This window comes from Bufo gargarizans, chromosome 10 (genome assembly GCF_014858855.1).
Source record: "Bufo gargarizans isolate SCDJY-AF-19 chromosome 10, ASM1485885v1, whole genome shotgun sequence".
Classification (NCBI taxonomy): domain Eukaryota; kingdom Metazoa; phylum Chordata; class Amphibia; order Anura; family Bufonidae; genus Bufo; species Bufo gargarizans.
The window spans coordinates 13,459,759-13,480,198 of NC_058089.1; positions in this window are offsets into that span (position 1 = coordinate 13,459,759).

A 20,440-nucleotide genomic window follows, 5' to 3' on the forward strand; every position below is an offset into this window, starting at 1 on the left:
GCTTGATTTCCAGAAGGAATAGTAGAGGTTTGCTCTCAGGACCCTGGGAAAGCTGGGTGACGGGTCAGTGGGCTGTAATGCTGAACACTAGGGGGCAGCCTCATGGATCCCTTCCTTTTGACGTTCTGTTTTTCTGGATGTCTCTTGATGACGTCTCCGCCCGGAGCGCCGCTCTCCGTGTTATACTCTATAATTAGAGGGCAGTGATCTACAGAGACTGGCTTGACACGCCTCACCTGCATCGGGCCCCCAGGGGCCAATTTCTAACAGCCGGTGTGTTTATTTATAAGTAATTACCAAATGAGGAAAACACGAGTCGCATGTGACATCCGCGACCTGCAGGGTGAGGGGCCCGGACAGTGTGTACAGACCCCCAGGGGGCTCCTCGCGCATGGCTCACAAAGGACACGACAAACCCTCAGCAGTGAGCATGGAGGAGGATGGGGTCTCTGCCTCCAGAACGTTCCCATTCACTGACATCTGGCAGAGATTTTGAAAATATCTGAAGGGATTCATAGATATTTAAGACAGAATTGGGTGTTATACGCCTGACACCTGCCGGCAGTGGCGGGGATGACTCCGATCCTGGCCCTTTAACCCCTCAGATGCCACAGTCATACATGACCACAGCATCTGATCAGTCAGAAACCGACCCCATGAGTAGAGTGAAATCGTGTGATCGCAGGTTCAGGTCCCCCCCGTGGGACTAGAGAAACAGTGAAGAAAAAAATAAAAAAAAAGCTTCATGAAAGTCTTTAAAATGATAAAAAGCACAAATATTGAAAAGTAACTGCGTTTCCCATCAATAATATAAAAAACGTTACTTCTAATCCAGAAATGTCTGAAGAGTTAGTGACGGAACGTCTGGGTTTCTCATCTCCCAAAAAAAGTGAATAAAAATCATCAAAAAGTTGCATGTTCCCCAAAATGGTGCCAATAAAAACTGCAGTGCGCCCCAAAATATAGTTCCACGTGGACTAATAAAGTTATGGGTTTCACAATGCAAAAAATAAATAAAAAAAGAATAAAACTTTTGAATATTAAAAACAATATAAATCTAGAGGAACAATAAAAATAAACCCGAACCTCGCCCCACAAATAATTTATTTTATTTTATTTTTTTTCTGCATTACATTCTATGGGAGATGACATGGCGCCATCCTGCACACAGCGAGCATCGCGGGGATAAATCAAAAATATAAAAATGAAGACTGAACCTAAAACCTGGCCCCGTCAAAGGTGAAGGGGTTGTCCAGGATTATGAAATTGCTCAAAAACGGCTCCACCATCGTCCACAGGCCGTGTCTGGTACTGCAGCTCAGCTTTATTGATGTCAGCGGGGCAGAGCAGCAGGTCCACACACAGAACTGAAGGGGTTAATACTGGGAACATAACATCCAGAGGCGGAAGGCTCCCCTTGATCTAGTCCTGCTCACACAGCTGATTGTTTGTGACAATGTGTCAGTGTAGACCGTCCCCTCTGGGAGCCAGACACCAGGCCGTTAATTCTGCACTGGCACATAGTAACAAGCCCATCAGCTGTGTGAGCAGGGCTAGGTCAGGAGGGGTTTTCAGCATTTTCACTCACTGACAGTAAGCATTGAACGCAATACGGATACATTGTAACAACTTGTTCAGCTCTACCAGCCGGATTCATACAGTCCGGTCCATAAATATTGGGACATGGACACAATTGTAACATTTCTGGCTCTATACACCACCACAATGGATGTGAAATGAGACGAACAAGATGTGCTGTACCGGCAGACTGTCAGCTGTACCTGCAGACTGTCAGCTGTACCTGCAGACTGTCAGCTGTAATCTGAGGGTATTTACATCCAGATCAGGTGAACGGTGCAGGAATTACAGCAGTTGCATCTGTGCCTCCCACTTGTTAAGGGACCAGAAGTAATGGGACAGAATAATAATCATAAATCAAACTTTCACTTTTTAATACTTGGTTGTAAATCCTTTGCAGTCAGTTACAGCCTGAAGTCTGGAACGCATAGACATCCCCAGACGCTGGTTTCATCCCTGGTGAGGCTCTGCCCGGCCTCTACTGCGACTGTCTTCAGTTCCTGCTTGTTCTTGGGGCATTTTCCCTTCAGTTTTGTCTTCAGCAAGTGAAATGCTCAATCGGATTCAGGTCCGGGGATTGACTCGGCCATTGCAGAACATTCCCCTTCTTTCCCTTAAACTCTTTGGTTGCTTTTGCAGTATGCTTTGTGCTTTGGGTCATTGTCCATCTGCTCTGTGAAGCGCCGTCCAATGAGTTCTGAAGCATTTGGCTGAATATGAGCAGATAATATTGCCCGAAACCCTTCAGAATCCATCCTGCTGCTTTTGTCAGCAGTCACATCATCAATAAATACTAGAGAAGCAGTTCCATTGGCCGCCATACATGCCCACGCCATGACACTACCACCACCATGCTTCACTGATGAGGTGGTATGCTTAGCACCATGAGCAGCTCCTTTCCTTCTCCATACTCTTCTCTTCCCATCGCTCTGGGACAAGTTGATCTTGGTCTCATCTGTCCATAGGATGTTGTTCCAGAACTGTGAAGGCTTTTTTAGATGTCGTTTGGCAAACTCTAATCTGGCCATCCTGTTTTTGAGGCTCACCAATGGTTTCCATCTTGTGGTGAACCCTCTGTATTCACTCTGATGAAGTCTTCTCCTGATTGTTGACTCTGACACACATACACCTACCTCCTGGAGAGTGTTCTTGATCCGGCCAACTGTTGTGAAGGGCGTTTTCTTCACCAGGGAAAGAATTCTTCGCTCATCCACCACAGTTGTTTTCCGTGGTCTTCCGGGTCTTTTGGTGTTGCTGAGCTCACCGATGCGTTCCTTCTTTTTAAGAATGTTCCAAACTGTTGTTTTGGCCGCGCCTGATGTTTTTGCTATCTCTCTGATGGGTTTGTGGTGTTTTTCAGCCTAATGGTGGCTTCACTGATGGTGACCGCTCTTTGGATCTCAGCTTGAGAGTTCACAGCAACAGATTCCAAATGCAAATAGCAGATAGCAGACTGGAAATGACCTCTGGACCTTGTATCTGCTCATTGTAATTGGGATAATGAGGGAATAACACACACCGGCCATGGGACAGGCGAGAAGACAGTTGTCCCATTACTTCTGGTCCCTTAACAAGTGGGAGACACATCTGCAAACTGCTGTAATTCCTGCACCGTTCACCTGATCTGGATGTAAATCCCCTCAGATTACAGCTGACAGTCTGCAGGTACAGCTGACATTCTGCAGGTAAAGCTGACAGTCTGCAGGTAGAGCTGACAGTCTGCAGGTAAAGCACATCTTGTACGTCTCATTTCACATCCATTGTGGTGGTGTATAGAGCCCAAAATGTTAGAATTGTGTCCATGTCCCAATATTTTTGGACTTCACTGTATGATGTCATATACCTAGTGATGATGTGATGCTCCCTGAAGATGTTCTGCAGCAGCTGCGCAGTGTATGATATAGAGCTGATCTGTAACATCCTTATAGTTCACCTGTACATTATCCCTATGTATAATACTGCACCTCTGTGTTCTCTGCTGACAGCGCCTACAGGCCACTTAATTAGTGACAGGCATTACTGGGGGGAGGGTGCAGCCCCTCGAAGTCCTCTGTGTGCCGATCAGCTCCCATCAGGCGTACGGCTGTTTCTATGGGAACACAACTCCGTGCGCTGAGCCCAGGGCGGCATCTCACAGTCCACAGGACAATCTAACAGTCGCATCCAGTGTGCGGCCTGTCAGCTAAATACAAGCACATCGTATGACGCCACAATACATGTGCAGGTCACTAATCCGGAGTACGGAGCAGCAGAGACGAAGGAGCCATCAGCACATGGAAAATCCTGGAAATGCTTCCCCGTATGTGTCAGAATCTATAGCTAAACGTATAAACATTACTGTGCGGTATTATACCACTCATATCCTTATATAGGGGCAGTATTATAGTAGTTATATTCTTGTACATAGGAGCAGTATTATAGTAGTTATATTATTGTACATAGGAGGCAGTATTATAGTAGTTATATTCTTGTACATAGGAGGCAGTATTATAGTAGTTATATTCTTGTACATAGGAGCAGTATTATAGTAGTTATATTCTTGTACATAGGAGCAGTATTATAGTAGTTATATTCTTGTACATAGGAGCAGTATTATAGTAGTTATATTCTTGTACATAGGAGCAGTATTATAGTAGTTATATTCTTGTACATAGGAGGCAGTATTATAGTAGTTATATTCTTGTACATAGGAGCAGTATTATAGTAGTTATATTCTTGTACATAGGAGCAGTATTATAGTAGTTATATTCTTGTACATAGGAGCAGTATTATAGTAGTTATATTCTTGTACATAGGAGCAGTATTATAGTAGTTATATTCTTGTACATAGGAGGCAGTATTATAGTAGTTATATTCTTGTACATAGGAGGCAGTATTATAGTAGTTATATTCTTGTACATAGGAGCAGTATTATAGTAGTTATATTCTTGTACATAGGAGCAGTATTATAGCAGTTATATTCTTGTACATAGTAGCAGTATTATAGCAGTTATATTCTTGTACATAGTAGCAGTATTATAGTAGTTATATTCTTGTACATAGGAGCAGTATTATAGTAGTTATATTCTTGTACATAGGAGCAGTATTATAGTAGTTATATTCTTGTACATAGGAGCAGTATTATAGTAGTTATATTCTTGTACATAGGAGCAGTATTATAGTAGTTATATTCTTGTACATAGGAGCAGTATTATAGTAGTTATATTCTTGTACATAGGAGGCAGTATTATAGTAGTTATATTCTTGTACATAGGAGGCAGTATTATAGCAGTTATATTCTTGTACATAGGAGCAGTATTATAGCAGTTATATTCTTGTACATAGGAGCAGTATTATAGCAGTTATATTCTTGTACATAGGAGGCAGTATTATAGCAGTTATATTCTTGTACATAGGAGGCAGTATTATAGCAGTTATATTCTTGTACATAGGAGGCAGTATTATAGCAGTTATATTCTTGTACATAGGAGCAGTATTATAGCAGTTATATTCTTGTACATAGGAGCAGTATTATAGCAGTTATATTCTTGTACATAGGAGCAGTATTATAGCAGTTATATTCTTGTACATAGGAGCAGTATTATAGCAGTTATATTCTTGTACATAGGAGCAGTATTATAGCAGTTATATTCTTGTACATAGGAGCAGTCTTGTACATAGGAGCAGTATTATAGCAGTTATATTCTTGTACATAGGAGCAGTATTATAGCAGTTATATTCTTGTACATAGGAGGCAGTATTATAGCAGTTATATTCTTGTACATAGGAGGCAGTATTATAGTAGTTATATTCTTGTACATAGGAGCAGTATTATAGTAGTTATATTCTTGTACATAGGAGCAGTATTATAGCAGTTATATTCTTGTACATAGGAGGCAGTATTATAGCAGTTATATTCTTGTACATAGGAGCAGTATTATAGTAGTTATAGTCTTGTACATAGGAGCAGTATTATAGTAGTTATAGTCTTGTACATAGGAGCAGTATTATAGTAGTTATAGTCTTGTACATAGGAGCAGTATTATAGTAGTTATATTCTTGTACATAGGAGGCAGTATTATAGCAGTTATATTCTTGTACATATAAGCAGTATTATAGTAGTTATATTCTTGTACATAGGAGGCAGTATTATAGTAGTTATATCCTTGTACATAGGAGGCAGTATTATAGTAGTTATATTCTTGTACATAGGAGGCAGTATTATAGTAGTTATATTATTGTACATAGGAGCAGTATTATAGTAGTTATATTCTTGTACATAGGAGCAGTATTATAGCAGTTATATTCTTGTACATAGGAGCAGTATTATAGCAGTTATATTCTTGTACATAGGAGGCAGTATTATAGTAGTTATATTCTTGTACATAGGAGGCAGTATTATAGTAGTTATATTCTTGTACATAGGAGGCAGTATTATAGTAGTTATATTATTGTACATAGGAGCAGTATTATAGTAGTTATATTCTTGTACATAGGAGCAGTATTATAGCAGTTATATTCTTGTACATAGGAGCAGTATTATAGCAGTTATATTCTTGTACATAGGAGGCAGTATTATAGCAGTTATATTCTTGTACATAGGAGGCAGTATTATAGTAGTTATATTCTTGTACATAGGAGGCAGTATTATAGTAGTTATATTCTTGTACATAGGAGGCAGTATTATAGTAGTTATATTCTTGTACATAGGAGGCATTTTTTATTAGTAAAAGCAAACAGAAATAATAAAATATACATTTCCAAAAAACTTTTGAAAAACAATGGTCATTAAACAGAAATCATACCCCTCCCCATACAGGGTAAACTCATAATTTCAATATATGTTAAAAGAAAAATAATACCAATCAAACATAATTCAATTGCATTAAAAGTATCATCAAATCCCAAAAATGTCACGTTGTTCCCATTTTTCCTGACTTCCAGAGATTTGATCCACCTCAGCTCTGACATGATGAGGGTCATTGCTTTTGTGTGCTGGAATGGCTCGTTACTGATGGACACTCTGGTTCTGGTTTTCCAGTGATAGTACGTTGATGACGGTAATGATGAGATACATGGTCCCCCGGTCAATGTCGCCGACATGAGATGGCCCCCCATAGATGATATCTGGGTATTTTAGAGACTGCAGTCTTGGGATTTTTAGCTTACGGGATATTTCCTGCCATATTTTTCTCTATTATAAAATGTGCCATGGTCTCTTCCTGCTGACAACCCAAGGCACACATGCGTTCTGACACGCTCAAAATTTTTTGATTCTTTTTAACAAAAAGCTTCCCATGTAAGGACAGCCAAGCAATATCATAAAATTTAGGAGGGAGCCTTACGCCATTGAGGAACCTCAGACTGTCCTGTAAGATGGTGGTCGTACAGTCTTTCAGTGTGGGCTGTAAACAGAAGAAGGTCTTACATACCCTGGAGTACAGCTCTTTCCTGGTCTTAGTCTGAATGTAAGACTTCTCTGTACCCCACTTCTTCAGGCATCTAAGACCATAGTCCAGGTACTGGGGGAGGTAGTCACGAGTCAACCAACCCCTCTTGAGACTGCCGCCTCGCACCCAAGAATCTGCAAAAGGCAATATCCAGTCCCTGACACTGTTCACCCACAGGGAGCTGTTCTCCGAGTCCAGGCAACCAAAATGAACTTTTAGGAACAAAGAGTCAAAGAGCACCCTTGTGTCACGGACGGTGTACAGGAAACAAGGCAAAACAACATGCATAAATGAGTCGCTGGATCCAAAAGCTAAGGAACAAAAGGGAGACCCCTGCAGAAGACCTGGCACTTTCCCTGGCTGCTCAGCCTATGCAAAGATCCGAATGGTGGAGGTTTGCATATCCACGTACCTTGACTATATAACCCCTGAGCACCCTACAATAGTGAGGGGACATGACCACCGGCTCCCTACACAAGATACGGAGGGAGTCAGGGTCACCTGGGATCCAGCAAACAGAAAATAACAGATAAATGTTCCACACTTAACTTTGTAGAAGAGAGGAGAACCAGATGAGCATGCACACACACTCCAGGAAGAAGTATAGGCCGCCCAGAAAAGCATTCTGGGGAGGAATTTAAAGGGAAGCAATTAGTCCAACACATGACAGCTGAGAGAGGCTAACGAGATGAGTAACTGAATACCACAACAAAGAAACTCAAGGGGGAGGTTCTGAAAGGCCTCTGTCAGAGCTTCTCAGCTGTCTGGTTGTGACAGTACCCCTCCCTCTACGAGTGGACTCCGGACACTCAGAACCCACCTTCTCAAGATGGGACCTATGGAAAGCCCTGATGAGACGAGAGGCCTTAATGTCCGTCACTGGGACCCACATCCTCTCCTCAGGACCATACCCCTCCCAATGAACAAGGTACTGAAGAGAACCGCGGACAAGACGAGAATCCACAATCCTAGAGACCTGAAATTCAAGATTCCCATCAACCATAATCGGAGGAGGAGGCAAAGGCGAGGGTACAATGGGTTGAACATAAGGTTTCAATAAGGACTTATGAAAAACATTATGGATCTTCCAAGTCTGAGGAAGATCAAGACGGTATGCAACAGGATTGATGACAGACCGGATTTTGTAAGGCCCAATAAACCTAGGACCCAACTTCCAGGAGGGAACCTTCAATTTGATATTCTTAGTAGACAACCACACCAGATCACCAACATTCAGGTCCGGACCAAGCACACGTCTCTTATCAGCCACACGCTTATATCTCTCACTCATGCTCTTTAGATTATCTTGAATCTTTTGCCAAATAGATGACAAAGACGAGGAGAATCTGTCCTCATCAGGTAAACCAGAAGACCCCTCTCCCGAGAAAGTCCCAAACTGCGGATGAAACCCATATGCACCAAAAAATGGTGACTTATCAGAGGACTCCTGACGACGGTTATTTAAAGCAAACTCAGCAAGGGACAAAAAAGAACACCAATCCTCTTGATTCTCCGCCACAAAACAGCGCAGATATGTCTCCAGATTCTGATTGACGCGCTCTGTCTGGCCATTCGACTGCGGGTGGAAAGCAGAAGAGAATGACAACCGAACCCCCAAGCGAGAACAGAAAGCCTTCTAGAATCTGGAAACAAACTGCATGCCCCTATCAGAGACTATGTCTGAAGGAATACCGTGCAATTTGACAATGTGATCAATAAATGCCTGCGCCAGCATCTTAGCATTGGGCAAACCAGGAAAAGGGATGAAATGCACCATTTTGCTAAAACGGTCCACCACCACCAGGATCACAGTCTTCCCCGAGGAACGAGGCAGGTCCGTTATGGAGTCCATGGACAGATGTGTCCAAGGACGGGAAGGAATGGGTAAGGGAAGGAGAGGACCTGATGGCCGTGAATGAGGGACTTTGGCACGAGCGCAAGTCTCGCAGGCTGCCACAAAACCCTCAACCGACTTATGAAGCGCAGGCCACCAGAATCTCCGAGCGATGAGATCCAGTGTGGCTCTTACCCCCGGGTGCCCAGCAAGGACCGTATCGTGGTGTTCTTTAAAAATCTTGTGTCTTAAAGCGAGAGGCACAAACAACCTCCCAGGAGGACAAAGATCAGGAGCCTCTGACTGGGCTGCCTGCACCTCTGCCTCCAATTCAGGAAAAAGAGCCGAGACCACCACACCTTCAGCCAAAATGGGACCCGGGTCTTCAAAATTCCCGCCTCCCGGAAAACAACGTGACAGGGCATCTGCCTTCACATTCTTAACTCCAGGGCGAAACGTGACAACAAAATTAAACCTAGAAAAGAACAAAGACCATCTGGCCTGTCTCGGGTTCAGACGCTTGGCTGACTCCAAGTAGGCCAGATTTTTATGGTCAGTAAATACGGTAATAGGGTGTCTGGCTCCCTCTAGCCAATGGCGCCATTCCTCAAAAGCCAACTTGATGGCCAACAATTCCCTATCTCCCACATCGTAATTTCTCTCTGCGGAGGAGAGTTTTCTTGAGAAAAAGGCACACGGTCGCCAATTGGCAGGAGAGGAACCCTGAGACAAGACCGCCCCCACACCCACCTCAGAAGCATCAACCTCAACTATGAAGGGTAAAGAAACATCAGGTTGCACCAAGATGGGAGCGGAAGCAAAACTCTCCTTGATATCAGAAAAAGCCTTACGCGCCTCTACTGACCAAGAAGAAAAATCTACCCCCTTTCTGGTCATATCAGTGAGTGGTTTAACAATAGAAGAATAATTCAAAATAAACTTCCTGTAATAATTGGCAAAGCCCAAAAAACGCATCAGCGCCTTCTGATTCTCAGGAAGCTCCCACTGAAGCACAGCGCGGACCTTCTCGGGGTCCATGCGAAAACCAGAAGCGGAGAGAAGAAACCCCAGAAATTGAATTTCTGGAACCGCAAACACACATTTTTCCAGTTTCGCATATAATTTATTCTCCTGCAGGATGAGCAAGACCTGACGTAAGTGTTCCTTATGAGTTTTGAAATCGGAAGAAAAAATCAAAATGTCATCCAAATACACCAATACAAATTTTCCCATCAAATGATAAAAAATGCTGTTCACGAAATGCTGAAAAACGGCTGGGGCATTCATCAAACCAAAAGGCATAACCAAATTTTCAAAATGGCCCTCAGGGGTATTGAAGGCCGTCTTCCATTCGTCCCCTTCTCTGACCCTGACCAGGTTGTATGCCCCTCTTAGATCTAATTTGGAAAAGACTTTAGCCCCAACAACCTGGTTAAACAGGTCCAGGGATCAGAGGAAGCGGATAAGGGTCACGAATTGTGATATTGTTCAGCTCCCTGAAATCCAGACAAGGTCTTAAAGAGCCATCTTTTTTCTTAACAAAGAAAAAACCAGCGGCAACAGGTGACTTCGAGGGTCGTATGTGTCCCTTTCTCAGACTCTCAGAGATATAAGCACGCATAGCGATCCTCTCAGGTTGGGAAAGATTGTATAAACGAGATTTAGGCAGCTTGGCGTCTGGGATGAGATTAATAGGGCAATCGTACTCCCTGTGCGGGGGCAAATCCTGAACTCCACTCTCAGAGAAGACATCCGAAAAATTAGAGAGAAAAGATGGTACAGTCTTAGTAGCAACCTCAGAAACAGATGTCGTGAGGCAATTCTCTCTGCAAAAGTCACTCCAACCATTTATTTGCCTCGCTTGCCAATCAATGGTGGGGTTATGTTTAGTGAGCCAGGGTAGCCCCAACACCAGAGGGGTAGGCAAACCGCTAAGGACGAAACATGACACATCCTCAACATGAGCATCACTCACAATTAAACGGATATTGTGAACTATGCCCTTTAATGATTTCTGAGAAAGTGGAGCGGAATCGATAGCAAAAACAGGAATATCCTTTCTCAAAGCGCACACCTGGAAACCATGAGTTATCGCAAAGTGATTATCAATGAGATTAACCGCTGCTCCACTATCCACAAAAATCTCTCAAAAAATGTTCTTGCTCTCTAGCGCCACCCTAGCCGGCAGGACAAAACGGGAACTGCAAGCAAACGGAAAACCTTCAATTTCCGCCTCAACCCTGCCAATAGTAACAGACGGAACATTTTTAAAAGATTTCTTCCTCTTTGTTTCTTTATTACTCCCAGAAAACTGCCTGAATCTCCTAGAGGGACAAATATTTGCCAAATGATTAATACCTCCACAACAAAAACAAACCCTCCCATGCGAGCTGAATCTTCTATTGTCAGAAGCAATCAACCCCAGCTGCATGGGCTCCTGCTCAGAAGGGGCTGACAGCGACTGAGACCCCTGCGCACAGAATGGGACCGCTGCACAGTCCTGGGACCGAGTATGACAGGAAGGGGACATCTCTCCTCTCTCTCTAAGACGCCTGTCAATACGAACGGCCTGAGACATAGCAGAGTCCAAAGAAATAGGCCTTTCATGAAAGGCAAATGCATCTTTCAATCCCTCTGAAAGACCATGGCAAAATTGACTTCGGAGTGCAGCATCATTCCAACCAGTATCAGCTGCCCATCTCCGAAATTCTGAGCAGTATATCTCTGCGGACTGTTTACCCTGGCATAATAGACGTAGTCTAGACTCAGCCAGAGCAATACGATCCGGATCATCATATATCTGACCCAGGGCTAAAAAGAATTCATCCACTGAACGGAGGGGCCGTGCCCCCTCCGGCAGCGAAAAGGCCCAGGACTGAGCGTTACCTCTGAGCAGCGATATAATGATCCCCACCCTCCGTTCCTCATCACCAGAGGAATGGGGAAGAAGGTGAAAATGGAGTTTGCAAGCCTCTCTAAAACGCACAAAATTCTCACTACCCCCGGAGAACGTATCCGGGAGAGAGATCTTAGGCTCAGAACAAACTCCATGAACGCCAGCTGAACCGGTCACTTGAAGCTGAGAAAAAGTCCTGCGGAGATCAGCTACCTCCAATGAAAGACCCTGAAGGCGTTCAGCCAAAAGTGAAACCGGATCCATGCTTGAGACGGTTATGGTGGCCTATAATGTCACGGACGGTGTACAGGAAACAAGGCAAAACAACATGCATAAATGAGTCGCTGGATCCAAAAGCTAAGGAACAAAAGGGAGACCCCTGCAGAAGACCTGGCACTTTCCCTGGCTGCTCAGCCTATGCAAAGATCCGAATGGTGGAGGTTTGCATATCCACGTACCTTGACTATATAACCCCTGAACTACCTACAATAGTGAGGGGACACGACCACCGGCTCCCTACACAAGATACGGAGGGAGTCAGGGTCACCTGGGATCCAGCAAACAGAAAATAACAGATAAATGTTCCACACTTAACTTTGTAGAAGAGAGGAGAACCAGATGAGCATGCACACACACTCCAGGAAGAAGTATAAGCCGCCCAGTAAAGCATTCATGGGGAGGAATTTAAAGGGAAGCAATTAGTCCAACACATGACAGCTGAGAGAGGCTAACGAGATGAGTAACTGAATACCACAACACAGAAACTCAAGGGGGAGGTTCTGAAAGGCTTCTGTCAGAGCTTCTCAGCTGTCTGGTTGTGACACCTTGGATTTATCATATCCAGCCCACCCTCTCTCCTCTGTAGGTAGGTGATGCCTTTTTTAACTGGGTTCAACCTGTTCCCCCAAAGAAGCTGGAAGAACAGGCTAAAGAGCCTAGCCGAGAAAGATTCTGGCAAAGGAAAGACAACAGAGATGTATAAGAAGACAGGGACCAGGTAAGTCTTCAACATTTTAACCCTTTCTCTCTAGGTCAGCCTCCAGTTCTTCCATCTCTGAACCTTTGCATGTCCAGCTTCCAACTTTTCCTCCCAATTTATCCTGGCGTTCTCGTCGCTACCGAATTTAACCCCAAGGATTTTAATATGGGTGGAGGCTTTGACAAATTGTGGCAGATCAAAATCTGGATCAGAATTCAGTGTCCAGAAAGCTTGACTCTTCTCAAGGTTGACCAGAGACCCTGAGGCCTCCGAGTAGCTTCTGATGGCTGCCAACAACCTCTCCACCTCACGAGGTTCAGATATCGCCACCGTCACATCATCCACGTAGGCAACGACACTCAGAGGCAAGCAGTGGGGGACCGGCACCCCCCGAAAACCACACTCCTGCAGTGACCTCAGAAACGGGTCTAAGGCAAACGCATACAGCAGTGGACTCAACGGGCAACCCTGTCTCACCCCTGCCGCAACCCTGAACGTGCCACCCTGCCAACCATTGACCAGAGGAAAGCTCTCTGCCTCTCTATATACAAGGTTTTCAGCCAATCAATAAATTGTCCCAGAATACCGTACTTTGACAAAGTGGCCCATAGATCCTCATGGTCTACTCTGTAAAAGGCTCTTGCCAGGTCAAGACCAACAACATACAGTTGTGTTCAAAATAATAGCAGTCACACATCACTAACCTGATCAATCACTGTTGTTGATAGAAATGATATTTCTACATGGCAAATAATTTACTAGCAGGTGTAGTAGAGTAATAGAAATCCAACAGTCAGGACCTGCTGCTGATTCTGTGTAATTGAATCACTAATTGAAAGGGGAATATTCAAAATAATAGCAGTGTGGAGTTCAATGAGTGAGATCATTCATTCTTTGAAAAACAGGTGGCAATTATTGCCCTTATTTAAGGAAAGAAGGCAGCAAATGTTGTACCTGCCGTTTACAGTGCATTTCTCTCAGAAATTCTGAGGAGACTGGGCCGTTCCAGACATTGTTTAGAAGAACAGCGTACCTTTTAAAAAGTTGGTTGGAGAGGGGAAAATATATAAATAAGTGCAGAAAATGATAGGCTGCTCAGCTAAAATGATCGCAAATGCTTTAAAATGGCAACCAAAACCTGAAAAAGACGTGGAAGAAAGCGAAAAACTACCATTCGAATGGATAGAAGAATAGCCAAAATGGCAAGGACTCAGCCAACAATCAGCTCCAGGAAGATAAAAGAAGGTGTGAAGTTCCCTGTGAGTCCTGTTACAATGAGAAGACGCCTATGTGAAGCCGAGCGATCTGCAAGAAGCCCCCGCAAAGTCCCACTGCTGGAAACAAGACATGTGCTGAAGAGCTTACAATCTGCCAATAAGCACATTGACCGGCCTGAAGAGACATTCTGTGGACTGATGAAAGTAAGACTGTTCTTTTTGGGTCTAGTGGCCGGAGACAGTTTGTCAGACGACCCCCAAACACTGAATTCAGCCACAGTAGACTGTGAAGACAGTGAAGCATGGTGGACAAGCATCATGATACGGGGATGTGTCTCAGACTACGGTGTGGGGCCTATTTATCGCAGACCAGGGATCATGGATCAATGTGAATCCATCAGAATAGTGGAAGAGGTCATGCTGCCTTATGCTAGAGAGGAAATGCCCTTGAAATGGGTGTTCCAACAAGACAACGACCCCAAACACAGCAGTAAACGGGCAGCATCTCGGCTCCAGACCAACAAGACTGACGCTATGGAGCGGCCGGCCCGATCCCCGGATCTTAATCCAATAAGAAACTTGTGGGCGACATCAAAAATGCCGTTTCTGAGGCAAAACCAAGAAATGGAGAAGAACTGTGGAATGTGGTCCGATCCTCCAGGGCTGGAGAACCTGGTCACAGGGGCAGAAGGTGGTGACTCCGAGCAGCACAGACGTCCAGCAGGTCTCAGAGACAGCGGCCATACAACTGAGTATCAGTGACGGGATTCAGAGGAGAGAAAAGCCTCAGACATTTCTCAGTTTATAGAGCGAGTGTTTGAGTTTGTAAAGAAGAAGACAAACACTGCTATTTTTTTGAACAGTCTAATCACTTTTATTCAAATTTTTTTTTTTTTAGAGGAACAACACAAATTTGATATATTTTTCTTCATGTTTTGATTTGGAATAGAAGTGTGTAGTGTTCCCAATGCATTTGTGTGGATGGAAATAAAAGCTATTAGAAGGACTTTGAGCTTTATTAACTTTTTTAAACACACTGCTATTATTTTTAACACAACATATCTCCCACACCGAAGAGCTTTACATCTCTCAAACATCTCCCTTATCGAGATGACTGCCCCAGAGATGTTCTGCCCGTTTACTGTGCCGAACTGACAGCCTGCCAACAGTGCCCGGGACAAACGGACTAATCTAGAGAAAAGGATTTTTGCCAGAATTTTCCTGTCGACATTCAAGAGGGCAATAGGCCTCCAGTTCTTGATGTCACTAGGCTCCTTACCTTTAGACAGCAGAATTAACGAGGACACCCTCATGGATGGAGACATCAGGTGATTTTCTAAACAAGTGTTGTACAAATCCATGAGAATTGGAGCCAATTGGGCTTTGAATTTCTTATAAAATTCTGCTGTAATACCATCGGGACCTGGTGCCTTCTTCAGATGTAATTTATCATTGGCCACTTTAACTTCATCCACTGTCAAGGTCAGCATAGTAAGATCTCACCACCCCCAGGATACCCTCCCGAGATTCCTGCAAACCACCTTGGGAGTCAGTGAGACCTGTGACCACTTTGTTTGCCACGCGCTCCCGACAGTTCTCAAAGGGATCAGATGACCCTAAGGTCCCATAATGCCGTTCAAGAACCAGGGAGGTGTATCTGCTGTACTGATATTGTCTTATCTCAGATTTCAGTCGGTTGATTTTTAGTTTGTCATCCCCACCCACCAAATACAGTGACTCCAATTCTTTCCGCAGCTTGAGGTACTGGCTGTACTTACTCCTCCCTTTCTTAAATGACCGTCTCCTCAAGAGGGATCTGATCTCCTCCTTGACGTCCTCCCACCAGTCGGCCATGTTGTCGTAAAAGTCTACCCTCTGTAGTTGATGCTGAAAAAGAGAGAGGACATAATCCTGGACATAAGGATCCTCCAGAAGACTGGAGTTAAGTCTCCATAACCCCCTACCAATATCAGGGCACTTAGTGACTCCTAAGCAGAAAAACAAGGCCAGATGATCTGAATAAGGGACTACTCGCTCCTTCATCCCAGCAACAGTCTCTGCTGGACTAACAAAAGCCAAATCTATCCTACTTCTGTCAGCACAAGAGTAGGTGACATTTGGCTTCCTACCTCCCTGTGTGAAGACATCAATTAAACCTGCCTGAGAGATCATGTTATTTAAGACCTTGGAGTCCCTGGTCACTGCTTGGCCAGAGGATCTGTCACCCGATGTTCTAGCGACATTGAGATTCCAGCCATTACCAGAGGAACTGAGGTAAAGAGACATTGCTTCACCTCACTGAACAACTGGATCCTTTCCGCCACTGACTGTGGGCCATAGATATCAATGAGCCGGAGCCTCCTACCATGAATAGTGACTTCTAAAACCAGACATCTTCCCATAGCCACCTCTGTTAACCGATGTACTGTCACATTATTGGTGGTGAACATGATTTCCACCCCGGCATAAGGCTCCACAGCCAGTGACTAGAAAGAAGGACCAGACCTCCAATCTCTTTCTACCTCCACTGAAAGCCCTAATGTGGTCAGACGGGTCTCCTGCAAGAAGATGACATCTGCATCCAGATACCTGAGATGGTCATACACAGAGTGTCTCGTACTCCTTACTTTTATGCTGTTCATGTTACTTGAAGCTACTTTTTAAAGAAAACGTGGCATCAAAGCACAACAAAATAAAAGCAGTGAAGTCCCCATCATCATAGGTCCTAGTCTGGGTTGTTCTGTCTGCCACTTGTTTCCATGTCTGACCTGATCTTCTATGGCACAGGGTCTCCTTTTTGTTGGGAGGTCTCCTGTGTCTCCTTCACATTCAGCATCTAATCTTTGTAGTTGTCTCTCGTAATCACCATCTGTCTCTGTCAGAACCTCGCACCTATTAGCTATCACCATTACATCTGCACCAGTATTTTTTTCTTGGTCCTCTGGCCCATGTTGTAATTTGCCTCTGGCTTTCGGGAAGAGGTGTCTTTTTTCCTCCATTTGCCCTGCTTACTCTTACTCTCCTCAGGTATAGATGGTGAAATAGATGAGTTGCTGGACCTGATGGACAGTCTCCATGTCACCCTGCACATTCTCTAAGCCCTGATGTTCTGGCTCTACACTATCCGACCCCTGCTGGACTTCTTGCCTGGTCAGTATTGTCCCTGACATCAAGGCCTCCTCCTCTACAGCCTCTGCCACCAGTTCCTCATCAGGGAGCTCTTTACAGATCTTGTGCCATGCATCTGGGCAATCTCTGTGAGGGTGGCCCATGTTTCCACACAGATTACATCTGATGGTCTCACAGTTAGCACTTACATGGCCGACCTCACCACATAGATTGCACTTCACCACAGTGCAGGCACTGGCCAGATGTTCGGCCTTGCCACATCTGAAGCACTTCCTGGGCTGACTAGGGTAGAAGCAGACGCCTTTCTCTCTCCCAATGTAGAAGGAATTGGGTAGATGCCATGTTACATTGTTCTGCTAGCGCAGTTTTACCAGGACCTTCCACCCTCCCGTCCAGATACCTTCATCGTCCCTGTTCTTAGTCAGGTCAGACATAAGGTCACAGTGTCTCCGGAGCCACAATGTCCTGGGGAGGGACGGCCTCATTCCAGAAGATGATGTTGACTGTGACAGTGTCTGGTTTGGAGATTGGAATAAAAATGTATTTATTCCAACCTTCTGAAACCTGGGGAAACTAGCCCAGAACCTATCCAGATTACACATGAACTTAAAGCGGACATCATAGCCCTGTCTATCTGGTAGGTTTATAACTGCCAAGATGTCAGCTGGCATGAACCCCATCTGGTGACACAGAAGTTCCCTCACCACAAAGCTCCTATTAGGGAGGTCTTCTTTGGTGCCTCGGTGTTTGAACCTCGCGACGTGATTGCTTCCCTCTGCGTGTAACACCCTCTTGGAAGGAGAAGCTTGCAGCCTGCAGGACAGGCCGTGTCCTCTGCCGGGGCCCATCTGGGGTATTATTAGAGGATCTGGGCTCCAGTTCAGTGCTCTGCCTATAGGTGGCAAACCGCTCCTGGTTCTTATAGGACTCTGCCAGGGGCCCCATCTTCTCCAGGACACAGTCCATCTCCCTCACCACCCCAGCCAGCTCTACGCTCAGTGAGTGCAGTCTACCATCATACAAGTTCTTACTCTTAGGGTTTGCAGTCTTAAGTTTATACAGACAGTCTATCTGCATCTGCAGCATTTCCTTATGGTGGTTCAGCTCCCTCATTCTCCTTACCAGCCCTGGGATCTACTCCGCCAGCTGCAGCTCAGGTGCATGCAACGTCTCCTTCACCTGGGGTCTTGGTTTGGGCAAAGTCTGAGGCTGTTTAAACTCAGTCTCCCCATTCCTGGCTTGATGGTCTCATCATTGGGTCCAGAGTCTGCACCTGTGATAGTCCTGGAGACTTTGCTGCAGCTTTCCCCTGGGCCATCTCCACAGGCTTCTCAGCATGTTTCATGCTCCCACCACTAGCCTGAGATCTTGTGTGGCCTGAGCACGCCATGTTGGACACCAGATCACACTGCTGCAGGTTCTCCTGCAATGCCAGTCTCTCCAGGGAGGTTCTCTCTTCCATTTCTTCATTTTTTTATATTTTTTTATCAACATTTGGAAGAGTTTGAGAGTTTCCTCCCAGTGAAGGCCTGGAAGCCTGGGCCTTGCTTGGGGAGCTTCCCCACCCAGGGTGTCCCCTCCCTGGGCTTTCTCTAGACATCAGTTGAACCTCTAACACACGTCCTCACAGCTACGAGCAGTATTATAGTAGTTATAGTATTGTACATAGGAGTAGTATTATAGTAGTTATGTTCTTGTACATAGGAGCAGTATTATAGTAGTTATATTCTTGTACATAGGAGCAGTATTATAGTAGTTATATTCTTGTACATAGGAGGCAGTATTATAGTAGTTATATTCTTGTACATAGGAGGCAGTATTATAGTAGTTATATTCTTGTACATAGGAGCAGTATTATAGTAGTTATATTTTTGTACATAGGAGGCAGTATTATAGTAGTTATATTCTTGTACATAGGAGCAGTATTATAGCAGTTATATTCTTGTACATAGGAGGCAGTATTATAGTAGTTATAGTCTTGTATATATGGAGCAGTATTATAGTAGTTATATTCTTGTACAGAGGAGGCAGTATTATAGTAGTTATATTCTTGTACATAGGAGCAGTATTATAGTAGTTATATTCCTGTACATAGGAGGCAGTATTATAGTAGTTATATTCTTGTACATAGGAGCAGTATTATAGCAGTTATATTCTTGTACATAGGAGCAGTATTATAGTAGTTATATTCTTGTACATAGGAGCAGTATTATAGTAGTTATATTCTTGTACATAGGAGCAGTATTATAGTAGTTATATTCTTGTACATAGGAGCAGTATTATAGTAGTTATATTCTTGTACATAGGAGCAGTATTATAGTAGTACATAGGAGCAGTATTATAGTAGTTATATTCTTGTACATAGGAGGCAGTATTATAGTAGTTATATTCTTGTACATAGGAGCAGTATTATAGTAGTTATATTCCTGTACATAGGAGGCAGTATTATAGTAGTTATATTCTTGTACATAGGAGGCAGTATTATAGTAGTTATATTCTTGTACATAGGAGCAGTATTATAGTAGTTATATTCCTGTACATAGGAGGCAGTATTATAGTAGTTATATTCTTGTACATAGGAGCAGTATTATAGTAGTTATATTCTTGTACATAGGAGCAGTATTATAGTAGTTATATTCTTGTACATAGGGGCAGTATTATAGTAGTTATATTCTTGTACATAGGAGCAGTATTATAGTAGTTATATTCTTGTACATAGGGGCAGTATTATAGTAGTTATATTCTTGTACATAGGAGGCAGTATTATAGTAGTTATATTCTTGTACATAGGAGCAGTATTATAGCAGTTATATTCTTGTACATAGGAGCAGTATTACAGTAGTTATATTCTTGTACATGGGAGGCAGTATTACAGTAGTTATATTCCTGTACATAGGAGGCAGTATTATAGTAGTTATATTCCTGTACATAGGAGCAGTATTATAGTAGTTATATTCTTGTACATGGGAGGCAGTATTACAGTAGTTATATTCCTGTACATAGGAGGCAGTATTATAGTAGTTATATTCTTGTACATAGGAGCAGTATTATAGTAGTTATATTCTTGTACATAGGAGGCAGTATTATAGTAGTTATATTCCTGTACATAGGAGCAGTATTATAGTAGTTATATTCTTGTACATGGGAGGCAGTATTACAGTAGTTATATTCCTGTACATAGGAGGCAGTATTATAGTAGTTATATTCTTGTACATAGGAGGCAGTATTACAGTAGTTATATTCTTGTACATAGGAGGCAGTATTATAGTAGTTATATTCCTGTACATAGGAGCAGTATTATAGTAGTTATATTCTTGTACATGGGAGGCAGTATCACAGTAGTTATATTCCTGTACATAGGAGGCAGTATTATAGTAG